The sequence below is a fragment of the Acipenser ruthenus genome, chromosome 18 (genome assembly GCF_902713425.1).
Source record: "Acipenser ruthenus chromosome 18, fAciRut3.2 maternal haplotype, whole genome shotgun sequence".
NCBI classification, from domain to species: domain Eukaryota; kingdom Metazoa; phylum Chordata; class Actinopteri; order Acipenseriformes; family Acipenseridae; genus Acipenser; species Acipenser ruthenus.
In genome coordinates this window covers 25,688,798-25,715,271 of record NC_081206.1, presented here as the reverse complement: position 1 = coordinate 25,715,271, position 26,474 = coordinate 25,688,798, and the positions used below count along the sequence as shown (strand labels likewise).

Here is a 26,474-nt window from a genome sequence, read left to right as displayed (position 1 = left end):
ATTGATGTTAAATAAAAGTGTTATTGTACAAATGCTTTTACAGTCTTTAATTAATTATTTGGAATTTGAGACTTGCCAAAATAAAAAGGAGTATTATTTAATAGTGCCCGTTGTTTACTGCTCTCCTCAGAACTATATGGTATTACATTTGTAGTTAGAAGAGTCATTGCATATGCAGAGTTATTTTATTTGCAGGACAAAATCAGTTAATTAATTTTACAAAACTGGAACCAAACTTCTAAGTAATATAATTCATATAATTCAAAGTCTCTAAGCACTCTCAAGCCCGTTATTGGTGCCATCAAGTCAACCAAATGAGAACATAAGTCATCAACACTTGAAATGTTTAAACAACACTGTGCCTTAATAGAAACATAAAAACAGTGTCTTAAATCTTGAACCACGAGTAATGCACCACCCATGCTTAATGCTGATAGAACAATCCCCCAAGAGACAGAGGTCAGTAATGATTTAGAATGTGTACAGTGGAGTATTTTTACAGCAGCCAATTCCTTTTCAATACCAACAGAACTGAGGATTCCAATTACATCCAGGTCACCAAGTACAGGTTTTCTGCCTCCTTGTTTGCTGTTTTCAATGCTGCTAGTTATCCCACCTTTCCTGTTGTTTTTGATCATGAATAAAACATGTTAACTCTAGCATGAAATATTCATTCCACCAACACTGTGTACCAATGTACACTGTTATACAAGCACACACTGATCTGTTTGGGCAGCTATGGCAACAGGCATACATAATCATTTGAATCTGCTTGGGATGCTCTTATACTACCCTGATCAGGAGGGCAATGCTTCAAGGTAGGCTTATCATGATCCAGGCAGCTATGTATTAATAGTTATAGTCTTGGCTGCTTTGGGCCCAAGTGAGAGTGTATTTATTGCCATCATTGTCTCTGAGCAGTTCAGAGGATTGCTACATAGGCTCATGGTGATATTCTGCTCTTGATTACATGGCACCTCCTTAGTTTCTTTGAAGTTTTACATATTTCTGTTGTTTCCTTACAGTTTCCCTGTAGTACCCTGGTATAGCTCTGGCCTTGTTTATAATAGGACCACCATGATCCTTTGTCAGTCTCTCTTGTCCTGCAGTGCTTGGTCCATTGATACCATTGTTAAGACTGCAGCATTAGGGCAAGTGTAAATCAACAATTCTCCATTTTCTTTTTAAGCTTCATTAGAAATTGAAAAATGCTCAAAAGATCAATTTATGATTGTATTCTTTCAATGGCAGTGAAAGAGAGAGAATCAAAAAAATATGTCTCTTGACAATGTACAGAAAAAAAAAAAAAAACTCTGACGGCACTAAAAGAGTAACACAAATAGAGCCTATTTTTGTTCATATTCCCTTTTGCCCTGGTAATATCTAAGAGGGAATAAAATATTGCATGAATCCTCAAAGAACCTGAGGTAGATGCAATTATGTTTTTGGTATGAGTATTGTGTAATGTGGTTAACCTATTGTATGCTTATGATCTTTTGTCGTCCCTTCATTATTTCTTCAAAAAAAATTATTTTAAACAATGGAAAACGTTGAATCAGAAAGTCTACCATCTGTTATGTCCTGTTGATGGCATCTACAAAGTGGAGAATACCGGAATCTAAGAGCTGCTTTTGTATTCACAAAGGCCAAAGGGAATGTTGTGATAAGCCTGCTTTCATACCAACCCCCCCAAAGACAAAACAGATTGCTCTCTTCAGAACTACAAGTGATGGACACTTTATACTGAATTTAAAATCAGAGGGATGCTAATAACACAGAAAAGTACAATATTTTTGGTTTGGTGTAAAAAAATATACAAATAAAAAAAAGACAATATAACACATTTCTAGACTTCTGACTTAACAACAAAACAAGGAATTCTGTTTTATTTTCTGTTGAAAGGAGCCCAAGCCATTTGACAATGGTTACATTCTTAAAGACAGTTACATTTTTTGCTGACAAATCTGCAGCCAGCAAATTATATTAGGTATGTGTTGCATCTAATAAATCATGTCAAAATGTATTCATGGTTTGAGATGTTTAAAAAAATGTGTGAGGGCTTGTTTTTTGTTGGCAAAATTGTATACAGTGAAATTTTAATTCACCTGCCACCAAAGAGACTGATGTCTGCTTATTCAATGTGCTTGTTTTTTAACGTGATAAATGTAATGAGAGGATTTACTAGTTGGTATGAGACTGTAAATCCAGCTCTTACAAAATATTAAAATGGAAAATAAAGTGAGACTGAGAACAAAAAGGGAACAAGACTAAGTAAAATTGTTGATCAGTATGCATCTCCTTGAAAGTCAATATAGTGTAGACAAGAAAAAAGCAAATAAAAGGGACATCAAGATAGGCATCAAGATAGAATATGTTAACATAGTAACAGTTTAGACTGTGGAGTGCAAAGGGATTTGGCAGTGAAACTGGAATCCTATATTGCCATAGCCTACAGTGCATCTACTCTATAATGCACACAGCACTATTATTGTATTTCAGTATTAATGTCATAGATGTTAATTTATATGGAAGCATCTCATTTGCTGCTTTCCAGCACAGCCTCCCTGTATGTTAATACATTGGTAAAACGTGCCATTCTCCGCCCTTGCACTGCACCTTAATGATCACAGAAGTAATGCAGTCATTCTTCGCCTTAGAAGGCCCTCCTTAAGAACAACAAATGAAATACAAAAATACTACAACACTGCAGTATTTCTAGAAGCTGCTGCTGATTGTTTGTAGTAATTAGCCGATTTTATATAAAGTTTACTATCCTACATGGTTTGACCCTCCTACTTTCAGTGTCTATGTCCCTAATAAACATTTTATGACTTTTTATTCTTGTCCGTTTACCTTTTCTCCTCTGATTACATCCCAGTTATGTACCACTGCCCTATACAACAAACCTGTAAGAAACTTTGAATTATAAGGGACTCAATGGGATGTATTAACCAAAATGATATAAATTCTGAGGACGCAGTTCCCTCAGTGACAGTCGGACTACTGATTTTGATCCTGTGCCATTTACTGTAGGTGCTTTCTCCTGTCTCGGCTCCCGAGGAGGCGTTACCTAGGCCATACGTTTTAAAATTGACAATACACAATTCACAACCATTGCTACCTTGGAATATTCATGGTCTCCAAGCACCTCTTTTGAAAATGTTAATTTATTGTGATACGGACGTAAGCCATTAATGTAACATACTATTGTACACATTTGTTGCCCACAGGAATCACATGTGTGTCCTCAGCATTGACTTATGGGGAAACATTGTCTACAGTGTCCTTGAAAATGCACCTTGTAAGGAGATACTTTGCTGTAGCTGAGGTATTTAACTCAGAACGAGAAAAGGATTATACTGTAACAGTATGTGACTGATCGAATCTCAGTTTCAAGGTTAATCCATTAGTAATACCTTTAAGTTTCATGACATGCTTTTCTTAAAATCCCTACAGACTGTTGTATTCTGTAATTCTACTTGTACCCTCAGGCAAAATGGGTTTGTCTGAAGTTATATTGTGTATTAAACAGTAAATGGCAAATAATAGTCTGTACTGTACTGTCAACAGTGAAGGTTTCCGAGTGTCATAAGCTCATACAAAGTTCTATGGGACCTGGCTGTTGTCTTAATTTTTGCTGAATCTTTTGGATAACTGATGACCAAAGGTTATTGTTTTGCCTTCAAACATGTGCCATTTAGCTTTTTTCTTCAGGAACACTTAACTAACACATTGTATAGTGATACATTGCTTTGGACTATTTGTCTTTAATAACAAAAGCATTGTGTCCCCTACTGACTAAGAAATCCACACTGTTCCACAATGCTTTAGACCAAAAGGGAACAGCAGCAGAGTCATATCTTCTTTTTAAATCCACGCTCTTTTTTGTTGCTATTGCATCTATTGCATTTTACAATTCATTTAATTAGGAATGTCTCACCTCAGTACTATTTTAATGTCGGCATGCTACTGTGTTAAATGTTACTGTAGCTGTCTGACCTATCAATCACTGAGATACACATTTAGAAGTTGCACAGAGTGGGTTATAACGTCTGTTCCTTAGAAAGCCCAAGAACAGTGGAGCTTAATAGATTTCAATGAGAAATGTACTTAAAAGTAATTAATTCCAATCGCTTGCCAAGTGAAAGTGCATTCATCCATATTTCAGGTAAGCAAGACCCTTTTTGATAACAGCAATTATTCAAGCACTTGCTATTGTGACCCTCACTAATATCATCATTAATCACATTCTGACAAAGAAGGCAGTAACGATACCTGCTGACCTCATCTAGGCTATATATACATCTTGGAGAAGAGATAATTGTGTTTTTTTTTTTCAGAATCTTCAGCACTGTACATGCTTTATTTCCCTTTTGTTTGCCTATAGGCAAGGACACATCAGTGTTTTGCATGATCTTTTATTGCCACATTAGACTGCCTGGTATGAATTGATCATTTTAAATAATAATAAATGTATCATAATATTTAAGGACGTTTTCATGTAAATAGAGCAGAAGCTCTTGAATTTAATCCAAGGTATTTGATATACTGTATAGATCATTTGCAACAATAAAAGATATATTTGGCCACCTCTTTAAAGAATGCTTTTGGTTTTATTCTGTTGGCTGGGGGCACCAAAGATGTGAAAATATCTGCAGAACCAGTTTTCTTTTTTTATTGGCAGTATGCAATATAATGATGTCACAGATTACAGCATCAATTACGTATGCTTATGTCTATATTTAGCACTGCCTTGCTGCATTTGAAGCCCTTCAGGTAGAAACAAGTGGCTTCACCAGGGAACTAATTTGGGGGAAATTAACCTTTAAGCGCCTAAGGTTCCTATATGGCACTTCAATTGTGGTGTTGGGAACGATACAAACTAAAGGTTAATTAAACCCACAAGGGCCATGTGGAGAAATGAAACCCATTCTGAGTCCCAACATCCAGTGATGGGAAAAACAGGTAGGTGTACACCCAACAGATTAAGGATCAGTTATAACAAAAAATGAGTTCACATTTCCAGTTTCTTTTTTATATATTTTTTTTACCTTATGCCAATTAGATAAAGACTTAACACTACAAGAGGATGGCTATACACACTCAAATTCAAAATGGTAATATATCTACTATTGCTATGATTTGCTTTTGTATAATATAATTAGGGCTTTTATAATTAGTGCTTTTATATATAAGCACCAAAAATATTTCAGTGTTTTTTTTTTGCTATTTTCGAGTTATGTAATTTTTTTTCCAGGGCTTTCGCTTTGTATATACTGTATGAAATTATTGTTTTTGGTTACTTTCCAAAATGCTTGGGCGTTTTTTTTTTTTTATTTCACAATATGTATAGAAAAGCGACAGTACTTGCATACTTAAGTTGTAAGTATTTCCTTTGCTGTCTTCCACAGCGAAATCCTTTTCACATTCTTCTGGGGTTTTTGTGTGTCTAGGCATTTTTTTTACATCTTGCCACAATTTGCAATTCTGCTTTAAATTCTCCCTATCTAACTGTAATATAGCTTTAAATCCCGTGAACAAGCCTTCTAATTGTAATCTCTTTAAATCTCACAAGCAGAGTCTACAATAGGAATGTAGGAATTTGCTGACACTCAGTAGATGGGGCGGGTTTAAAGTATTCAGAACAAATCAATGATAGATACAAGTCAGGAAGGAGGGACATTGCCCAACTGCACTGGGAAAGGGTTTTTTTTTTTTTTTTTTTTTAAATGTGAACGGGATGAAGTCAATGTGAATTGAGTAACCATTTCCAGTGTTTTTCCAGCGTTTATTGGCTATACACCGATTTCATTTTTTGTATCGGGGGTGTTTTATCAGTTTTTATCGGTTAAAACTGAAAATCAGAAGCCCTAAATATAATGAACTAATGCATTTACATACAGCATGAAAACAAATGTAATACTTTTCACAATTGTGTGCTAGTACATGTAAATATTAGTAAATGGTAACTACAATGTACAGCTATGTCACCCTATAGAATTAACAAAGCTTGCTTCATAAAGTCGAATGAAACTTGCTGAATAATGTTACGTTAACACATTAAATTATATACCACTTTGTAGTTTTCCATATACTTGAAAATGAAAAACTGACAAATTAAATGTGACATTTCAAAATCTGTACTGCTATTATGGCTTTAGACTTTTGCGATATAATTTTGTAGTTACATGATGTTAACTAAAAGATCTAAATTATGTTCATATAGTTTTGTTTTTTTTTAAATTATGTCTCAAACATAAAATTAGGTGATGCTAAACTTTTGGCTGTAAGTACATGTAGTTACTGTACCTGTTGCTGTACCTGTATCTCATTTTGTTTTCCTTCTGGAACGTGTCAATTAGGAACCTACAGTAACCATTGTTGAGGAACCTACAGCTTTGTGTAGAAGTTAAGATTTTGTATACGATGATTTAAAAGGAATCTAAAATTTTGGAGATACATTCAAATGAATGCAAATAAAAAATGTGTTTATTTTTCTTCTGAAAACATGTGGATTAGAGAACCACAAATGCCTAAAGAGAGCAAGTCTGTTTGGCTGTTGCAGCTATGGATTACATATTCAAACTAAGTGACTTGGATTAATCTGGGCTCAGAGCTGGAACATGTTCATCATAAAGTCAGTCAATTCAGTCCAAGATTACTCAAAAGCAGCTGATGACATGCACAGAAGCCATGGGATAGGATATTAAAATATTCCATTATTCATTGAGCTTTATTCTAGTTTGGCTGACTGGCTGCTGGCTCTGCAGGATGACTTATTCAGGATAAGCCATATTGTTCAGAATGCGGTGCTTCATAATATCATTATATTTTTTATGGATTTAATCAGGAATTTGCTAAATGCTCCATAGTGAAGAAAGCTTTACTTTAGTTACTTTATGAGTTCATCAGGCATCAAAGTATTATTTCCTATTTCTCTCTTTCTTTTCTCACCTTGGGATATGCGAACCCGCTACCTGCATGCACATATCCCAAACACAATGGGGTTGTACCCCCACAAACAGACTGGAATTCATTGATATTGATAGCGCTGACTTAATAAATGCTATATTTAAATGTAGTTCTTCTGAATAAACTGTATCAGAAAGATTATGTATTTATTATTAACAATTGCTTCTGTAATCTGTATGTGTGACATTTCATTAATAAAGATTAAGTATTTGCTGGTGACATACATGTAAGTGATAAACTGTATCAGTGTGCTGTATGACCGTATCTTTTTCATTGTCAGGAAGACAAATGACGGAATCAATTACCTTGAAAAATGTGCTTCATTCTGTGCCAAAATGATACACGGTCCTAAAGCAGGTATAATATATAATATCGTCCTACGCTTACATTGGAAATAATTCAATTGGAGTATACAGAATATTGGATCAAATGGTTAGCAGTTTCCCTTGTACTGTATGTGAGGTCATCCACAACAGGGTCTAACCTCTCAACATGGACTGTGGCATTCCAGGCTGGGTTAATGTTTATCTGAATAGACAATTACAGATAATATTATTGTAAACAGAGTGGGATATAGGCTTTAATAGAAAACAAGCTGCAGCAGGTCTGGTTTCTGATAAAGCACTGCAGGGTTCACAGAAGAGTAAACTATGGAAGATACAATAACAGTTCTAGAAATAAAGAATTATTACAAAACCACATCCCTGCAGCATTAAAATGAACATTGTTTATGGCCAAGACTAAGAGTTACATAAATGTAAACCAAGTTTCTGGTAATAGTGTAACTAATCTTATTGCATTCGAACCCAGGTGCTGGGTTCAGCAATCCTGACACTTAAAACATAAAGTTGAGATCACAGCTGGTTAATACGCGGATGGGCTGTTATAAATGTACACGTCCTGCAGTTCAGCTTTGAACAAATTCAAGAAAGTTTGTTGGCTGCCCTTTTGTTCTTTGTGTATGGCTAGAAGATGGTTTTTAACCACACAGTCTCCAAGGAGAATCCCTTACAGGAAAAGGAAACCTGCTGAGCATTGCACCATGAGTATATATAGCTTAAAGGAGATGTAGGGCGCTGACCTCATTCCACTTTAATACTTTACATGAGGCATTTATCAGTGAGGGAGGACACACCTTCCCTAGGGCTGTCGGTGGCTTTGTTTGAAGAGATCAATTATAAATGAGTTATAAATGGTTAAATACGGTATCTTATCAGTTCTCATATTGTAACATATGCGAATAATTCAAACTCTGATGTTATTATGACCAAACTCTAAATATACTGCATTGATTGGCTGATCTGTAAGCATGACCAATTCAATATTACTGTTTTACTTAAAACTGTAAATAACTTGTTTCTTTCTTTAATACACATACGTCAAATATTTCCTGCTGTGTGAGGAAGGGTTTTTTATATCCAAGATTGCACTAAATAAAACTGCAGTAAAGCTTTTCTTATTAATGCTTTATTTAATTAATGATTAATTCATATGCATTTAATATAATTCTCACAGTTTTACAAAGTTTACATTTACATTAAATACTCAATGTGCAGATAGCAATACTAATCCTTAAACTAACACTAATAAATGGAATCATGTGTTTCTTATATTATTCTTCACATTTTGACAATACAATAAATAGCTTAATTTGTCTTACTTTTATATTAAAGTACAGCACATGAACCCCGTTTTTTGTAGATCTGCCTCTGGGGTATAAATGATAAGACAAGCGATCATACTCTGAGGCATATCCTTCAGTCCTGAGTAATGTCACTTTAGACGTCCATTGCTTTTATAACAGGTAGAATTCTAACAGGGTGTGCAGTTATTGTGTAATATATCATGCATCTGGTGTGATGAGGCACAAACCAGAGAAATGGTATCTTACAACTACACACCATGGGGTGTATTACTGTGCTTCTAACATTAGTCATTTTTTATATATTAAATATATATTTTGTTTATCATTTATTTTTTTATTGCCTGCTTAAATCTAATTTTTCATAATTATTTCATGCACATATGTTCTATGTCGATGTACAAGAGTAAATGAAGGATTGGATTTTAGAGCAATGCATGAGAACCTCACCATAGGACACATTTATTAGATTTTGATGGAAGGAAAATATAATGTATAACACATGTAGTTAAATAATGATGAAATCTCATATTCTTTTTGTAATAAATTCAAAATGTTCCTGCTGCGTTTCCACCAAAATGCTGTCATTTTCTTCAACAGGACAAGTAAGGATTCTGTGGTTATGGTCTAGGATTTATTTTAACCAAAGTAAAATGTATCACCTTGCACCAGAAAACAGAAATCAACTCTTGGAATATTACCCAGGCAAAGGCACCACTTAATAAATATGCTTGGTTGATCAGTAATTATCATCATTTAATTTAAGCAGCTTAGTCTTTTAGCAGAGCTGGCATTAGCATTGTGTGAACATAGAGCACATGGTCTTGAAAAGATAATCACCAGATCAACCTCAGTTATGTATTGCAAATGTGCAACACATATTTTTAAATTATATATGTAAGTCAATTCAAGGTAATCAAATCCTATTTTTTTTTTTTTCAAAATATATGTGATAGTTCTAACACTGATGTGGGAGCTAGTGATCATAGCCTTAATCAGAATGATATTATATATATATATATATATATATATATATATAATATATATATATATATATATATATATATATATAAAATATAAATATAATCACAAGGCATTAAATAAATAAACCATACCTATGGAGGGTGTCAATGATAATCTTTGCTGGAAGAAGAAAAAGATAAATATTGCAATCAATCTGTTACGCTATTGGAATCAACTGTGGCAAGACGAATGGCCTGTTGCCAGAATGTATTGTTTTGAGTGTCTAGGATATACAGGCAGGTGACTATTAAGAAAGTGGACATCATTTAAAACACCATTTAACTAAACATGACTTAGCATCTGAAGTCGTATGTTTTAGTTTTTCCGTACTCGCCCCAGACTTACAGTTTTGATACTCACATCAGCAGGGCGATAAGGTTTTCCGACCTCGTATGACTGGGAACTTCTTATTTTGTATTTTTCAGCTGCAGTTGTGTGGTTCCAATCAACTAGGGATTTATTCAAAAAAAGAAAAAAGAAAAAAGAAAGCTCTGATTTGAAAAACTGTTGTCTACACAAATTCTTACTCTTGAAAATTTCTCTTGTGGTTGGTTGGTTTAGTATGTAGGAGGTCTCAGTAAAACTAAAAACAGTGCACATATCAGAAAGAGCCTTCTATTTTTGTTGTTTTGAGTGCCTAAATGTTGCATTACCTTTTCATGCAATCTTTGTGTTCAGATCTTTCCATTATTATTTATTTCTTAGCAGACGCCCTTATCCAGGGCAATTTACAATTGTTACAAGATCACATTTTTTTCCCCATACAATTACCCATTTATACAGTTTGGTTTTTACTGGAGTAATCTAGGTAAAGTGCCTTGCGCAAGGGTACAGCAGCAGTGTCCCCCACCAGAGATTGAACCCACGACCCTCCGATCAAGAGTCCAGAGCCCTAACCACTACTCCACACTGCTGCCTATGCACTGCCATACGTGTAAACATATAAAAGCAGAAAAAAAGGTCAACTCATTCTGTACTCATGTTCCTCCTTTAATTATCAGTACTGAAAGCATCAAAAAAATTAACAGGCCTGACAGTTCAAGATAATATACAAGGGTGCATGTTTGAAGAAAATCTAAAAACATGTTATTTCTTTGACAAACCATATCCATTTTTTCAGAACATTAAATACATTTTGATATTTGAAAGGATTTCAGGCCAACAATACACAAATAGTTTTTGGCAGTTCTGTCACCACCTATGTGAGTGCTCCAAGAATGTTTTTTTAAATGTTAAATGTATTGTTGCAGGACATAAATCCATGCTAAAAATATAACCTAGTGTGTTTAATTTATTTGACAGTTATGTTGGGTTTGGGAACAAGATGTCTGTGCCAATTTATTCGTTCACTGTGTGTATAAAGAGGACATCTCGAGATGTGATTAAAGAAAACATGACACATTTTGGTGCAGTTATATGTTAATTGGTTGTAGACTGTAGGTTTAAATGTCCCTTTATTCGTTTTGATATTTAAATTGCTGTACCTAGTCATAATTGAATAGAGGTGTCCAGAGAGGCAGATGGAATATTAAAATTGTCAGAAGCAAATATATTTGGATGACATGTAGAATGTAGAAAGAATGAAGATATGGGATTATTTGAGTGCTGTCTTGAAAAGCAATATTACAAAAATTGTTTTTAGACAATGGAACCTTTTTGACAAACCAGTGCTGAAAAGGCTAAGATGAATCCAAGTTCTAATTGAAAGATAATGAAAGCATGAAAATTCTAGCTTTTGCTTCTTCTGTTACTAATGAATCAAGTCTCAACTTGAGGAGCAGTATGGAGCAAAACATATTAGTATCCTCTACACTGAATACTGTAAGCTTCATGTCCTGTTCTATTCTCCTTTCACAAATATATAACTAATGACTGTTGCAATTAATAACACAAGCACCTATGAGAAATCTGCTACTGTATATGTTATTTAGTGTTAACATCCCCCTTGAACCAACATCTTCTCAAACATATACATAGTCACTCTTACCTGAAGGGATTCTGCTCCCTGTCTGAATATTGGTAAGAGATTCGTCATTTCCATAGCAACCACTGCACTAAACTCTACAGTTGTGATTGGCTAATTTTCTGTATATTATTGTATTGTACTGATTTGTATTTATTAAATGCCTATTTTCTTCAAGATAGCATTATCTGAAACATAAATGTTCTTGTCCTAAAGTTAACTGAGTGATTATTATGACACACAAAATGTGAATATGTTTTTTATTTATCTAAATAGAAACCTAAAAACAGCCCATTTCAGATGTACTTGAAACTCATATTTCATTTTGGGCACATCTCCTAAGAGAAATGGTGCCAAAGATTAATAACTTGCCATACAATAGATTATAACCTTGTTAGTGGGGACTCAGGTGGTCAGGCTGCAGTACGGAACTCTATTAGCAAGTCAAATACAAATTATTACTAAAAATGAAAAATGAGTTACTAAATGAAAGTAGTTGCATCTGAACTACCTCTTCTTCCACTTTTGCCCTCCAGTTAATGCAATGACCCCTTTTTATGAGAGCTCCTGTAATTTGGTTCAGTAGAATTGCATGTCATTTGTGGCATAAGCTAACATCAATCTCTTGTCATGCCCTTGGATTTATAACAGCCACCAATTAGTTAATATCTCGATTTTCAAATAAGGATTTTAAATATTTAAAGAAAAGTGAGAAATTACTAAAACGTCCTCGCCCTCATTGTATTAACAGTTATCCACAATGTTTTGTCAGCTAACTCAATAAGATACAGTACCAAATCCATCTAATATTTAAAACATTGTATTGAAGACCTTTTTGTTTTATTTTTTACTTTTGTTCCAGCAGCCTTCACAAATGTCTGGCATTAAATGCATAAACAAATAATAAAACAGGGAGCACAGCAGTGGTACAGTATGTTGTGACTGTGAGGGCTGCCGCAGTGATGTCAGACCAGGGAAATGAAACAATAACACATGTACTACAGAAGTATATTTATTAAATTATAAAACAAAACAGGTTAACAAAACACAAAATACTGAAACCAAAATAAAAAAAGGCACATTGGCCAAAGCGAAATACTAACAGATCTTTTATATATAATGAGTACCTTGGTTCGCTTCCGGGTAGCATTCGCTCTCGCTCCTAACTCCTCTGACTCTCTGCTCTGAGCCCAGACTGGGTCTTTTATACTATGACTGGAACCTTAATTACCCATTAAACAATTACATTATTAAGGCTCCAGCCACATTCCCACAAGCTACTTGGGATGGGGATTCAACCCCATCCACGCCAACCACACCTTACAAGACCAGCTTTTTCGCCGGTCTAAAACAATAACAATGACGGATGGCTTTTGTCTGTCCGCACACCAACACATAATATCATAATAATAACACCAACAACAACACAAATAAATACATACATAAATATCCACAAGGGGAGGGCACCCCATCACACGTGTCTAAAAAGATTGGTCTGTGACACACCGAAGCTGCAAAGCGCTTGCTTTAACCTGGGAATCTCTTTTTTGCATTCAGCTCTTGTTTTGAAGTTTCTAATGCAATTAATTTATTTAAATAAAATATGAAATATGGTTGCTAGCGTTCTTTTTTTGTCAATATCTTTTTTGCCTTTAGCACCTCAAAAACTTTCCATACAATTTTTGCAGCAAAATCTATTTCTTAACTGTATAAACACAGAACAAGGGAGTATATTTTGAATCACTCTTTCCTGTGTCTATTATACAGCAATTGACATGTGGGCTGCAATGCCACTTTCAATGAGGGCAATATTTTTTGTATTACTTCATACAGAATGATCTACCAGCATTTTTCAGCATGAATGGATTTCATGTGCCCTTGACAGATTTCATCCAGTGTAAATAGCCCAGAGCAGAGGCTGTCAGGGTCATTTCCAGAATAAGAGCCTGTCTATTGTCTCTATAATGGAATCAGGGATGGCCTATTTTTGTGTTAATAGGAAACATTAAAATGCCACATGTGTCTCTCTCAGGTTCTTTGTTTTATGTCTCCCCACCATGGATTTGCAGGTTCAATTGATAAATTGTAATGAATGCATGTCATTAAAAATTAAACAAAGCATAATTATTTAAATGTAAACTAAAATAGTAGTGTCTTCAGTTTATGACTCAGTAAATGTGAACATTACCTGAGGATATTACTGTTCATGTCATAATGCTTTAGTCATTTTTCTTTTAAAGGTGGGAAATATTTTTCTGTACACCATGTACTTAATACAGTTTTATCTGCTTAATCTGCACAGAAATTGTAATCCTTGTGAAGCAGTGTGGCAATGTGCCCCGCCTCTTTGTGCATATTATGTGTTGTATGTTGTGTGCGTGTGTTAATGTTGGTGTATAGATTGGTACACGGGATATAAACGGGTCTGTGTTTCACGTGTGATTTAAAAAGGTAGATTTGTATTTAGGCACGAGGAGGGCACAAATCACTTCACGTGCTGGTTAAATGTAATATGTGAGCACGGGGTTGCACAGAATTAATTCACGTGCTGGGATTCAAGTGAATAATTAATTAGTAATTGAATCCCAGCACAACAGTATATATAGATGCACATTTCATTCAGTCGGGGTTGGGTGTTCGGTGAGTGGAGAACGGGATTGGAGACGGAGGTAATTGTGCATCGTAAAAGTGAAGAGTTAGAGTATCTGCTCACCGTGTTTGTTTGTCTGTGTAGTCGTTTTGTTTGTCTATTTATTTTGGCGAAAGTGCCGTGTCCTGTGTTTTTGTTGTTTCAAACCTTTTATTTTCTGTGCTGTTTATTAAATGCTGAGCGAAAGCATTCGCTCAGCTCCACCAAACCACAAGTCTCTGTCTGTATTTCCTGCTTCTGGTCTGACGCCACCCACTCCGGCTGTCTTTGTGACAAGCAGATAATTACAACTGAAGGTTTATATGTGGTCAATAAAAAAAATACAATTTAAGCATAAATTAATGGAACAGACAAATATCCGTCTGGCAAGATTAATACAATAACTAAACACAATAAAACAATATAGCCATTTATACTTCAGCAGGAAAATATTTCCCTAAACGAACATCACAATGACCTTAAATCTCAGGAAGAGGCTTTTTGACATTGTCTTTGAGAATGCCTTTGGAAAGTGATGAGTTTTTATCACTCTTAGAAAGAGAACACAACTGACTAGTTTTATAGATGGGCCAGTTTGGCTGAAGACTCTTCAGATTGATTAGCTGTCAGACAATGTGCCAAAAAAAGTGTGACTCAGGTAATAACGTGTTTTGTTTTCTCCACAGTCATGATTACAATCCTGGGGTGAGAGCAAAGGAGATGGAGCAGTTGGGAAACTTCAGATGGGTGACTGGATAGCTAATAGGGCAGCAGTGTGGCGTAGTGGTTAGAGCTCTGGACTCTTGACCGGACGTTTGTGGGTTCAATCCCCCAGTGGGGGACACTGCTGTACCCTTGAGCAAGGTACTTTACCTAGATTGCTCCAGTAAAAACTCAACTGTATAAATGGGTAATTGTATGTAAGATAATGTGATATCTGTATAATGTGAAATAATATATAATGTGATATCTTGTAACAATTGTAAGTCGCCCTGGATAAGGGCGTCTGCTAAGAAATAAATAATATTTAAAAGGTTGGACTGTTTATTGTTGCAGTAGTAGTTTGATTAACATATTATGTAAAATGTTGTTGAAATGGTGCCCAGATATGTATTTTTGGTTAATCTGTGTCATAGGCCAGTTAGACCCCAAAGATTTAACAGAAACAGAAACAGTTCACACATGTAAAATTCACAACAGATTTCAAAGACTGTATTGAACTGTCAAAACACTGTGTCACTAGATATATAATCATTTTAAAATTGAAAACAAACATAACATGCTCTTAAATATTTCTTATATGACATATCATGAATACATCAAGTATCTTATGTCCATTTGCAAAGTATTCATGAAGGATATGGCATGTGGATATAAAGTGTTCGGACATTTTAATACAGCATGCTACACACTGTCAACTGCAGATATCATACAGTATCTTAATTTCAAATGTTGTCTGAGAACCCCAGCACCATCTGGCTTTTAATGGCTATAGCATCACCTCTACAATATTGGCACTGCTGCCAGTCTTTTAAAATGAGTTCAGACTAAATGCCACCCAATTGACATGCACTGTGCAGCAGCATGACCCTGGCATGCTAGTTAAACGCAGGCAGGCTGTAGTGAAATACAGAATGATGATGAGAGTGGTACCATACTACCAAAAAGAAAATACACTGTCTAAATGTTTAATAGTAATATTTATATTGTGATTGAGTATTAAAAGTTATGGAAGAATCTGGTTTATAAATCACAGTTTGCTGTATAGTCTTTTTTCTCTGCATACAAACTCATCTTGTCAAGTCCCTGTTGGACGGGAGTCTGTTAACAGGACAGCTAGACAATTTACCAACGATCCTGTCAGGAAGGTAGTTTAGATCTCAAAGAAAATTAAATATGAAGCATAAGTTCTTGGTAGAAGGAAAGAAAAAAAATGATTGGAGTTATCCTTCCCAAAGCAAAACCTAACCTTGAGAGTCCTTCATTCTCAGAAAGCATTTCAGTAGAAACATCAAGAGAGTTAATGCAGTAACTATGGTTTAAATTAAGAAAAATTAAGTTATCATATTAAAGTTTTAATTATTTCAAAAAACTAATGCGGCAGCTAATTAGAAAGCTGTTGCTTCGGGACTTTCACAGTTCCTCTTAAGAGACAAGCTGATTTATAGCTGCAATGCCTTACAATCATGTTCAGTTTTCTACTAAATCATGCTTCCTTGTTACTTTATCACTTGCAGTAGGTTTTACTGTACAAAGCAATATTTCAATAAACTGTCATTCCTTGTTAATAACCATCAAAACATTTGATAATGCATTTATAGGTATAGATGGAGTGTGGTCAATATGTGTGTAATGTAATGGTTAGGGTTACATAGTGAAAATGTTTTTATTTTTGGTCATTGATAATAGTATACTGAATTTGGAAATCCTAGAGTCGGAGAAGTCTAAATTGAGGTATAGAATGGGTACTTTTATACACCTGAGCTAAAATATTTTTTTTATATTGTTGCAGATAAGGGTTTCATTTCACCTTTTGTACCATGTATCTGAATGGTAAGGAGCTCATTTAAAATATGTCTAAAACATTATCATTTTTGAATTTCAAGAGAAATTATTGCTGGTACTGTATCTGGATCCAACATAATTTAAAAAGTTAACATGTGAGATGAATAGAACCCTAGCAGAAGACTTCTGATGCATACAAGAATACAACCCTAGCAGAAGACTTCTGATGCATACAAGCTTCCCTTGACACACACTGATATGTTTTATGGATAAAAACAAATTGCTGATCCAAGTTCCAAAGGGACATTATGGAGATATTCTTCAGACAGCTTGAGTGGTTGGAGAAACCCCCTAGTGGATTCATGATCCAGGAGTTGTAAGATACAAATGTCAGCTCAGCGAGGTCTGAAGTTTAAGATACCCACCACATGGAACAGAATCGGAATGGTTACTATATAACTCCGATAATCTAATAACTATAAATTATGAATAACAGATCAAACTGTGTCAAGTTATCTCCAGGATGCTCCTTAATTTGCATTTTGTGCTTCGTAAGCTTCTCTTCCTACTGTGTTCTAATAGGGTTTTCCATGCTATCCAAACGAAATATAACAGCTATATAATCTATGCTACTTAAACTAAAAAAATACTTAAAGATATAGTTTATAATGGAATATTAGAAACAAAACAGCCATAAAAAAGCCCTTGAAAAAACAAACAGAAAAACATCTGCAAATCTAATACTTCTGAAATAATGCCAATTAAATTTGTGGAGCTCCCCCCTCACCAAGTGTTCCGTCTCACTGATTGCAATGGAGTGTCTGAAGCCTTAAGTGTTGTGGGAGAAAGTTTCAGATGATGTAATAGTAAAATTTCAAGAACATATCACTAATGTATACATGTATTTTAAAGAATGTTACATAAAAACACAAATATATGGTAATTTATTATAAACAGGGTATAACATTGCATTCAACTGCGCAACATTCAACTGAGTAATTCAAACAAATATTAGAATTTCACACAAAATAAATCTTTCCAGCAACAGTATGTAATTAAACATTTTGTTAAAAAAAAAAAAAGTTATTTCAGGTCATACAACATGTTATAAATGGATTCTTAAACTAAAGTGGGACCCCCTGAAAGTGCTGTTTATTTATTGTTAACTGTAAGGCAAAAAAATAGACCTACAGTTTACATTTGTAGTACTAAGCACCACATGTTTAGTGACCCTTTGAAATCCAAACTTATTCCAAGAATCTGACAAGTAGAGGTCAAGGGTTATGGACACAGCAGGATTTATCTTATGTTGGTTTACCTGGTTTATACTTGTCCTGTCTACAGTACAGTGTGGTTTGTTTTTCCTGGCCTTTGGAGAAAAGGCAGAAAAATAACCTAGTTCATATATAGTCAGTGATAACCTGGTTTATCAGCGCATCAATCTTTTTTCTTCGTAGTCCACTGACGGTTTTGATTAATGTCTTCCTTTAAGCTGAACAGCAAGAATGATTCACCCTGCTGTCCTTCATGACCACCCTGAATGTTTGGCCCTGTTCTCGATTCTCAAGAGTATATAATATAGAGTTACTATATTCTTGCTAAAAACGCCACCAAACTTGAACATAATAGTATATTAAAGATGTAATTTATATACGACCACACATGTACCTGGGAACTACAGTTATCATATTAAGACTAGAATTGATCTGGATTGTTGCAACTGACCCATGATGGAAAACCATTTAAAACTCCAAAATACAACAGTTGTTATACACAAACATATTTTAAAAAGTGCAGGGCATTCACCAATTACTGTACATAAACATATCTCAAAAGGTCTAAGTTTCTTGTTCAGTGTCCTCATTCAAAATGTGAACCTGTATGCACTGATTGTGTCCGCCTGTCTCTCACACTCTACATGGTGAACGTGATAGCTGCCTTGAATTTGTATTATAGACTTCTAACCTAGCGGATAGACTTCTTGGATAGCATTTGGGGATGTCACAAATTAATTTGTTTTCCATGCATAATGGTGCGATTATGAGGACCCTCTATATGTTTGTGAAATGGTTTCTGTCTTTAACTGTATTGTTTAAAACGCTGGCTTAAAATTATCACAACCAAAAACGCAGTCATTTTTGTTGTTCACTTAAATAAATAAATTGGATAAACATTAAACAATAACATTGATCCAGTCTGCACTGGCTAAATGAATTCTGAGAATAAAATACAAACACATGTGCGCATATATTTGCCACTCCAATAAACTCTGCCAAAGGAAACATCTCAACTATAACTGGCTAATAAAGGAACACATGTGACATTAAACTGATCTTGTTTCAATGCCTGAGTAAACTGCATTGGTGACAGAAGCCCCAGGCAAGAACTTGGTTGGCAGAATGGAGGGACGCGACCAGATAAGGGAAAAGATGGAAGACAACATTGTTAATATCTTTTGATCTGCTGAGCTGTTTATTTTTATCTTTTCCATTTAGAACATAGGAAATGTTGGGATTGAGAAGAGGCTGGTCAAGGATTACCTTTTTAATACCCAGTTCATCTAGCATGGCGTTGTAATGGTTCTTAAATAACCCTGATACTTTTGGTTATATACTTTAATATAATACTTAAAACCTGAACTATATTTTGTATGTATTGTTTAGATCAGGAGTTCCCAGACTGGAGCAGGAGATGGTTTCAGAGGGGCTGCAGCACATACACACTTGTTCTCTCCAAAATGATCCGGGCAGAGCAATGCTTCGCAGACCAGGGGTTCAAATGATTCACAAGAATGCTGCTGTTAGCTGCCTGGGAGTTATTTCAAATGCAACAATGACATCAGCTTGTACCTGCATTAAAGGTATGTACCATCATACAACAAAAAGGGGGTGAACAAAATAGGTAATAATATTAATGCATTTTATAATGATATCATTTTTTAAATTTAAATAAAGAAATACATTAATTAATGCAGGATTTCTGCCAATGTTTTTTTTTTTTATATAGTAAAAGTTCTTCATATATTTTCTTCCCCTACATGCATAAAATAAACCATACCGCTTGCCATTACCATTACAGGCAGCATTATGTTGCATTTGCAGTCAGACTGAGTACAACTGATTGCAGTTATTATAGAGCGGTTTCTTAAACGTCAGAGAAATGACACTGAACAGAATGAAAGCTGTTGTACTTCTACCAGTACAAATGAACAACCTCTCTCACTAAAGGTATCAAAATAAAACATTTGGGGGGGGGGGGGGGGTCATCAGTCAGGATGCCTAATGTCATGGGGGGGCCCTGGTTAGAGTGTATCGGTTGCACTGAGACAATATGATGATTCTTAGATTCCAGGATCATTATTATTATTATTATTATTATTATTATTTATTTCTTAGCAGACACCCTTATCCAGGGCGACTTACAATTGTTAAAAGATATCACATTATTTCACATTATTTATTTATTTATTTTTTATATATACAATTACCCATTTATACCGTTGGGTTTTTACTGGAGCAATCTAGGTAAAGTACCTTGCTCAAGAGTACAGCAGCAGTGTCCCCCACCTGGACTCTTGACCCTCCGGTCAAGAGTCCAGAACCCTAACCACTACTCCACACTGCTGCCCCACTCAAGTGCAACAATATATTGAAATCCCCCTGTTAAAAGAAACAAATGTTGACTAAATATAGATATCCAATTAAAAAAAAATTAGATAAAAGTGAAACTAGAAGTTAATCTATTTTATCAATTGTACATTTTGGGGAGGAAACACAATACAACAGGGTTCTGCTAAAGTCATGAAATGAAGTTCAAGTGCAGGGGTGTCCAGGATAACGGGCTAACCAAGACATGATTTCATGAGAACGAAAAGGAGCTGGACATTCTGATTCTACCCTTCTTCCTCGGAACTCATTCAGCGTTTTCTTCTTGAGAAATTCGAAATACCTGTTTCTCTCAATTTTACCTTAAAAAGCCTTGCTTGGTTTTATGTATTTGCATCTCAAAAACCCACATGCTGTTTAAGCAAGCCTCACAGATTACTTCCAGCATCTGTGATTTAAATTCATTGGATATGGTTGAATGGTTTTCTACAATGCACTAAGGTAGATCTACTTGTCAGAATGTCAAATCTGGCTGGCAAACCATGTCTATTGCGTTTCATAATTTTTCAAAAAGTACCCAATAATTTTCCTATGTTTCTTTTTTTGCATATTTTCTAGTTTTTCAATTGCCTTCTAATTATTGAATGTGAAGTGAATGAATGCAGTACTGAATACTGATGTAAAAACCAAGGAGATTGTTTTCAAGTTTGTTAAAAAAAAAAAAAGAAAAAGGAAAAAATAAAATTATACCAAAGGGTGTTATTTTTACGGTACTTAAATCTGGATCTTTTTATTTTATTACAATATACTGCACATCAATTTAATTACATTGCTAAGCATACAAAACATTTAAAACAAACATGGTTTACAAAACACTGATATTCACAAAATACTAAATATTTTCGTAGCTTTTGGTCTAAGTTGGTGCCTGTCCCATCCATGACAAAAATTCCGGCACTGGAATAATATCCAAAACACATGTGCAATTTGTTTTCTTTAAACACATTTCAGTGTGTAACTGATGGATACCGAACTAATGCATGCTCTTGTTTTAACTATCTATGATACTATACTGTTTTTTTGTTGTTTTGTTTGTCTTGTTCTGCTGCTATGGTGGCCAGGTCTCTCTTCTAAAAGAGATTGCAATCTCAAAAAGGACTTTCTGAATATATCAAGTGGACTCGACAAAAGGTAACTCTTCATTGGATACCCATAACCAAACTTGATTCTGAGAATTATATCATTTTGTGTACCAAATATGAAGCCAATATTCTAAAGCATTTGGTCTTTATCATTTGGAAATAAAATAAATCGGACTACAATGTGGCAGCTTTATTAGGCCACAGGTCAAAGATCAAATGTTTCTTTTGCATAGCTGACACCCTGGGATGCTGCTTGATGAGATTCTGGGATCAATAAGCTACTATCAACCAAACGAGCAAGATGGGCCGAATGACCTCCTCTCACTTGTAAACTTTAAAACCTAAAAAAAACCTGACACTCCATTGACCTCCAGAGGCCAGTAGCTCGCTGACATCTGTTCAAGTTCCTGTGTGTAAAAGAGGAAGCTGGCTTGGTAGTGGGATCAGAGGACACCCACTGAACCTTCAGCTTTCTTGAGCTGTGTGGGGAATTGCTGTGGTGAGTGGACCAATGACTGGGCATTCCTAAAATCCGGGGTAAAATAATTGGGCACACTAAATTAATAAAAACACAGGAATAAAGGGGGATTCATACAGGGATCTTAAAGTAGATTTTTTTATAATGTAGCAGTCAGTTTCATGAAAATATATAGATATAACCTTGTCTACGCCATCTACAGTTTAAAAGAGGAAGAGAACCTCTACTGTGAATTGAAAAAAAAATTACAAATCTCAAAAAACCCAGATAAAAGCAGTAGACAAGAAAGCCGTGGCTGGCAGATGTCTTACAATGATAAAAACACAAAGTCAACACAACCAGTGCTCTAAAAACAATTACAAAAATCAGCCACTTGGTTATAGACTCTGTATGAGGAGAACATTCAAAACAATGACCTGGGGGAGTTCAGAGAAATGGCCGGCCTGTACACAAAATACACTGGAACACTCCCTATAAAAATACCTAATAAAATATATATTTTAAAACAATTAAAATAGTACCAAATCACTAGAAAGAAGATTAAGACGGTGCAACTAGCTTACCTTGTAACACGTGGGGAAAACTTGACAAACTCTACAACCTAGGACCCAGCAAAAGGATTAAACTCTTTTCCTGCTTTCCCAGGTGCATTTTATATACAAGATAATTAAGCCTTGATTGCTGTTCATTATTGCCATCACCTGTATCTTGTTATCCCCACCTGTTACAATAACAGACCTGCCAACCTTGAAAAATAATTTGAGTACCACCCCTGACGCAGACATCATACTAGGGGGGATCAGGGACATGCCCCCCCGGGCAAATTTTTTGGGTTTAAACAGCTAAATGCTGCACTCTGGCGAGTTTTGAGTATGAATATTTCAGTAAAAAAAATAATGAGATGATTATTGATTATTTCATGTTTACCTCAGTATAGATAAAACCTTTTTCATTTCTAACAACTGAAAAGTATTTCTAGTACAGAGAAATAACCATGTTTGAAGTATGTTTGTGTTTTATTTACTGTCAAAATGTAAAAAATGTATAAGCTTCTCACAAAGTGAGAATACAGTTCAATCTTCTCCCCAACAAAGCACTTTCAAAAAAGGAAAAAAAAACCTAAACTTTCAAATACACTGAGTTTCAAGTCAGCACCAAATGTAATAGCTTCCCACAAAGTGAATTATTTAAAACAGAGAGGAATCCAAACAGGTCAAACTGCACTTTCAGATCTGCCTTTTGAATGTTTTAGCTTTACAGGTGGCTGACTTGGATTTCTTGAGCAAGGTGTCAGTAAAAGTTTGTGTGTGACACACTTGCTGCTTCGCTGCTATCATGACTTTGTGCGTTACCAGTGAACTTAGCATGTCTGTGCTCAGGCTGGCTCTGTGTTGGGTTTTGTTTTTGGTCACCAAGCAGTCAGCATTGTGGAAGATGACCAAAATGCCTAGCATTACTGATGAAAGACTTGCAAAGACTTGCTTGTCAGCAACCTTGATCAAGGCAATCTCTCTCCCGGCTTCGTCAATGCGCTTGGTCAGGATGCAGTCTTTAAAATCATTTATCTGATACAGGCAGAACTCATCCTCCAGTTGGTCTACTGTGACCCCCTCAGGCAGAAGGCAGGCAAAGTGATTGATGAAGAACATGAGAGAGCGGGAGCTGACTGACTGCCTTTTGTGGATGTCTGCCACAGCTGCGCCTCATCTCCAAAAGGAAATTTCCGGATCATGTAGTCAGCAGCTGATGGGAAGACCTGCCTCGCATCCTTGTAAACCTGCCTCATGTGTCGGCTCATCTGGCTTTTGATGAAGCATGTCGTTTCATGACCCACTCCAAGTGGTCTGAGGGCTTCAAACATCTTCCCACATTTTTCATTATGGCAACAACTTGTTCTGGCTTGCCACTCCCTTTCCCAGGCCTTGCATCACAGCAGCATTGCCAGCTGCAAAGCTGACACAGATAGCCCAGGGTATCCTCCTCCTCCTCAGCTCATCATCCACCACACTGAAGATCGCTTGGCCAGTGGACTCTCTACTTTCCACTATCTTCAGCAGTAAAACAACAATTCTGTTGACACTGGCATCAAAGAATCTCACTAGAACGGGATACATCTTGATGTCATCAAAATCAGTACTGCCATCTGTAGCAATACTAAAGGGGGTTTTTCATCATGAGAAGACAATGTCTTCACAATATTGCTGATGTTGCTGTCGAGGAACATCTTTTTGAACAAGGGTCCAGCGTGGTCTGCTACAGCTAGTGGCAGGTTGTGCTCCACTAGGAAAGATGTGAACAGTGTCTCTGCCCGGATGGTCCTAAGGTCATCTGCTGGCAGGAACATTGTATTAACCTTAGGGACAGATGCTACAGCGCTTGCCAACTGCTTGTGTTTGGCCCCTTCTACTTCTACTATATCACATTATTGCGTATCATCTCTGATGAAACCGTACCCGCATATTACCAACTCGAAATGCATAGCGGATACGCAAAATGCGTACAGGTTAGCAGGTCTGCAATAAGAACAGAAATTTAAACAAACTGTACTGTATGACCTACAAGGCTTTATGTTTCATTGTTTCTAACTGCTTAACATATTACACATGGCTCCCTGAAGAGAGCCAGCAGGATGCATTGCCTCTGTACCCTTGAACACTTGCAAAGATGCATTGCTGTCCTGTTTCATCATGTTATAAGATAAGCACAACATAAATCAAAAACACAGTGGTTTGTTGCTAGATTTTATTTTCATGCATTGCAATTCACAATTTATGGACTATATAATATAACATGTACTGAAATCTTAACACTGTATAAACTATTATTTTCTGTTTTATATTTGTAATTAATTTAGAACAATTTGTAGATTTTATTTTTCACTTTGACATACATTATGGACTTTTTTGTGTTGATCAGTAGCAAAAACTCCTAATTAAATCCATTTTGATTCCATGTTGTAACACAATAAAATGTGGAATATATATATATATATATATATATATATATATATATATATATATATATTTTCTTCATAGTGGCAACAGATTTTGAGACACGTTGATTGTTTTGTGGGCCAGCACGATTACCACTGTAATTGACAGTCCTTAGCTTTCTCAGCACTGCTCTGTGAAAAATAAGACGGAAAAAACTGGGCCAACTGACAAGATTAATTTTTCAAACGTATTTACTTCGCAGCTCAGAGAGAACAGATTGCTCATCTAGAACAGACTATTCTGCAAAGCCTCGTCAGCAAGAATATGGCGCAGCTTTTACTGTAAGACGGAGCAATGTTTACTCTCTGAGAGCTGGAGGAGTCTGAGGCACAATGGCCATCTTTCAGAAAAAAAGATGCAGATAGACTGTATTCAAATAGGTGTGTGGGTCTCTAAGGTTAAATCCCTGTTATCTGCTTACACAATTTTTAGTTTTATCCAACAATGAGGACAGCTTTGTTGCTGTAGATTTAAACCATGAAATACATATAGCGTTAACCCTGACTTAATCCCAGCCTTACTCATGAGTAATCTGAAAAAAATGTTGGGATATGAGATTATGAGAAAGAATTTCAATACATGCTGTGAAACTGTGAAGGTAGCTCATGTATGTTTAGCTTGACATTCTCAATTAAAGATGACTAAATTAACTTACTGAATCACCACTCAAATGACAGCAATTGTCACAAATATTAAATTAAATAACTGATTGCGTGATTTACAATGTTCTCAATAAGTAGGCGGTTCACAGTTAAAAACCAAACTAAATTTAACATTATGATCTACAGTATACATCCATGACAGCTCATTCCATGCGTCCATAGGGAAGTGGGCCTGTTTTCCACTGACTCATGAAAATTCCATCTCACTGCTGTATTTTAGCATCATCTAGCAATATCATGGGATGTTTTTGGTACCATACAGCTCAAAGACACATACTATTCCAAATGCTCAACTGGGTGGATGTGTTCAAAAACTGTAAATGAAAGCATTGAGTCAAAGTTACAATGAGGGAGAGTAGAACAGACAGTCAAAAGACCTTGAGATTTTGTCTGTTCCACTGCTTGGGATATGATATAAATTCCTGCTAAAGCTCTCTTTGAAGCTGTGAGATTAAACCTCCAGTGTTTCAAGGTATCTGTCATCAAGAATCTATATGCTTGTTGATCTTGGGGGACTGTTACATTGCCTTCCCCTGGCTGTATTATTTGCACTGTACCTATAAGATCTGCTGACCACTAATCGAAACACCTTGAGGCAATGCATTTTTATAAAGTGTCAAAAGCACAGTGCTGCACAATATAAAAGCACCATCTATACCCTTCGGTCTCATTTTCCATGTTAATGTATGCATAATCCTGAATAAAACAGGCAGTGCAAGTGCAAAGCAGTGTCCCCTGAGCAGGTTTAAGTATTCTTGGATAATTGTTTGGAGCTACGCTTGGTATAATTTCTACATATAATGAATGCTAGTGAACAAGGTTTCATCATTCTAAAAAGCTTACCTATCATGGGGAGAAGG

At 35.6% G+C, this 26,474-nt stretch overlaps 1 long non-coding RNA gene across 1 annotated transcript in view; it reads right to left on the bottom strand.

Moving 5' to 3' along the window:
- LOC131698539 (uncharacterized) overlaps positions 1 to 22,572 on the bottom strand; it is a 29,507-nt gene extending 6,935 nt beyond the window's left edge. Inside the window, exons 1-2 of the long non-coding RNA XR_009307624.1 lie at positions 22,523 to 22,572; positions 9,998 to 10,086 (exon numbers count right to left, since the gene is read on the bottom strand). This is a non-coding gene — a long non-coding RNA (uncharacterized LOC131698539). The remainder of the gene's footprint in view (positions 1 to 9,997; positions 10,087 to 22,522) is intronic.
- Between the last annotated feature and the right edge of the window lie 3,902 nt (positions 22,573 to 26,474).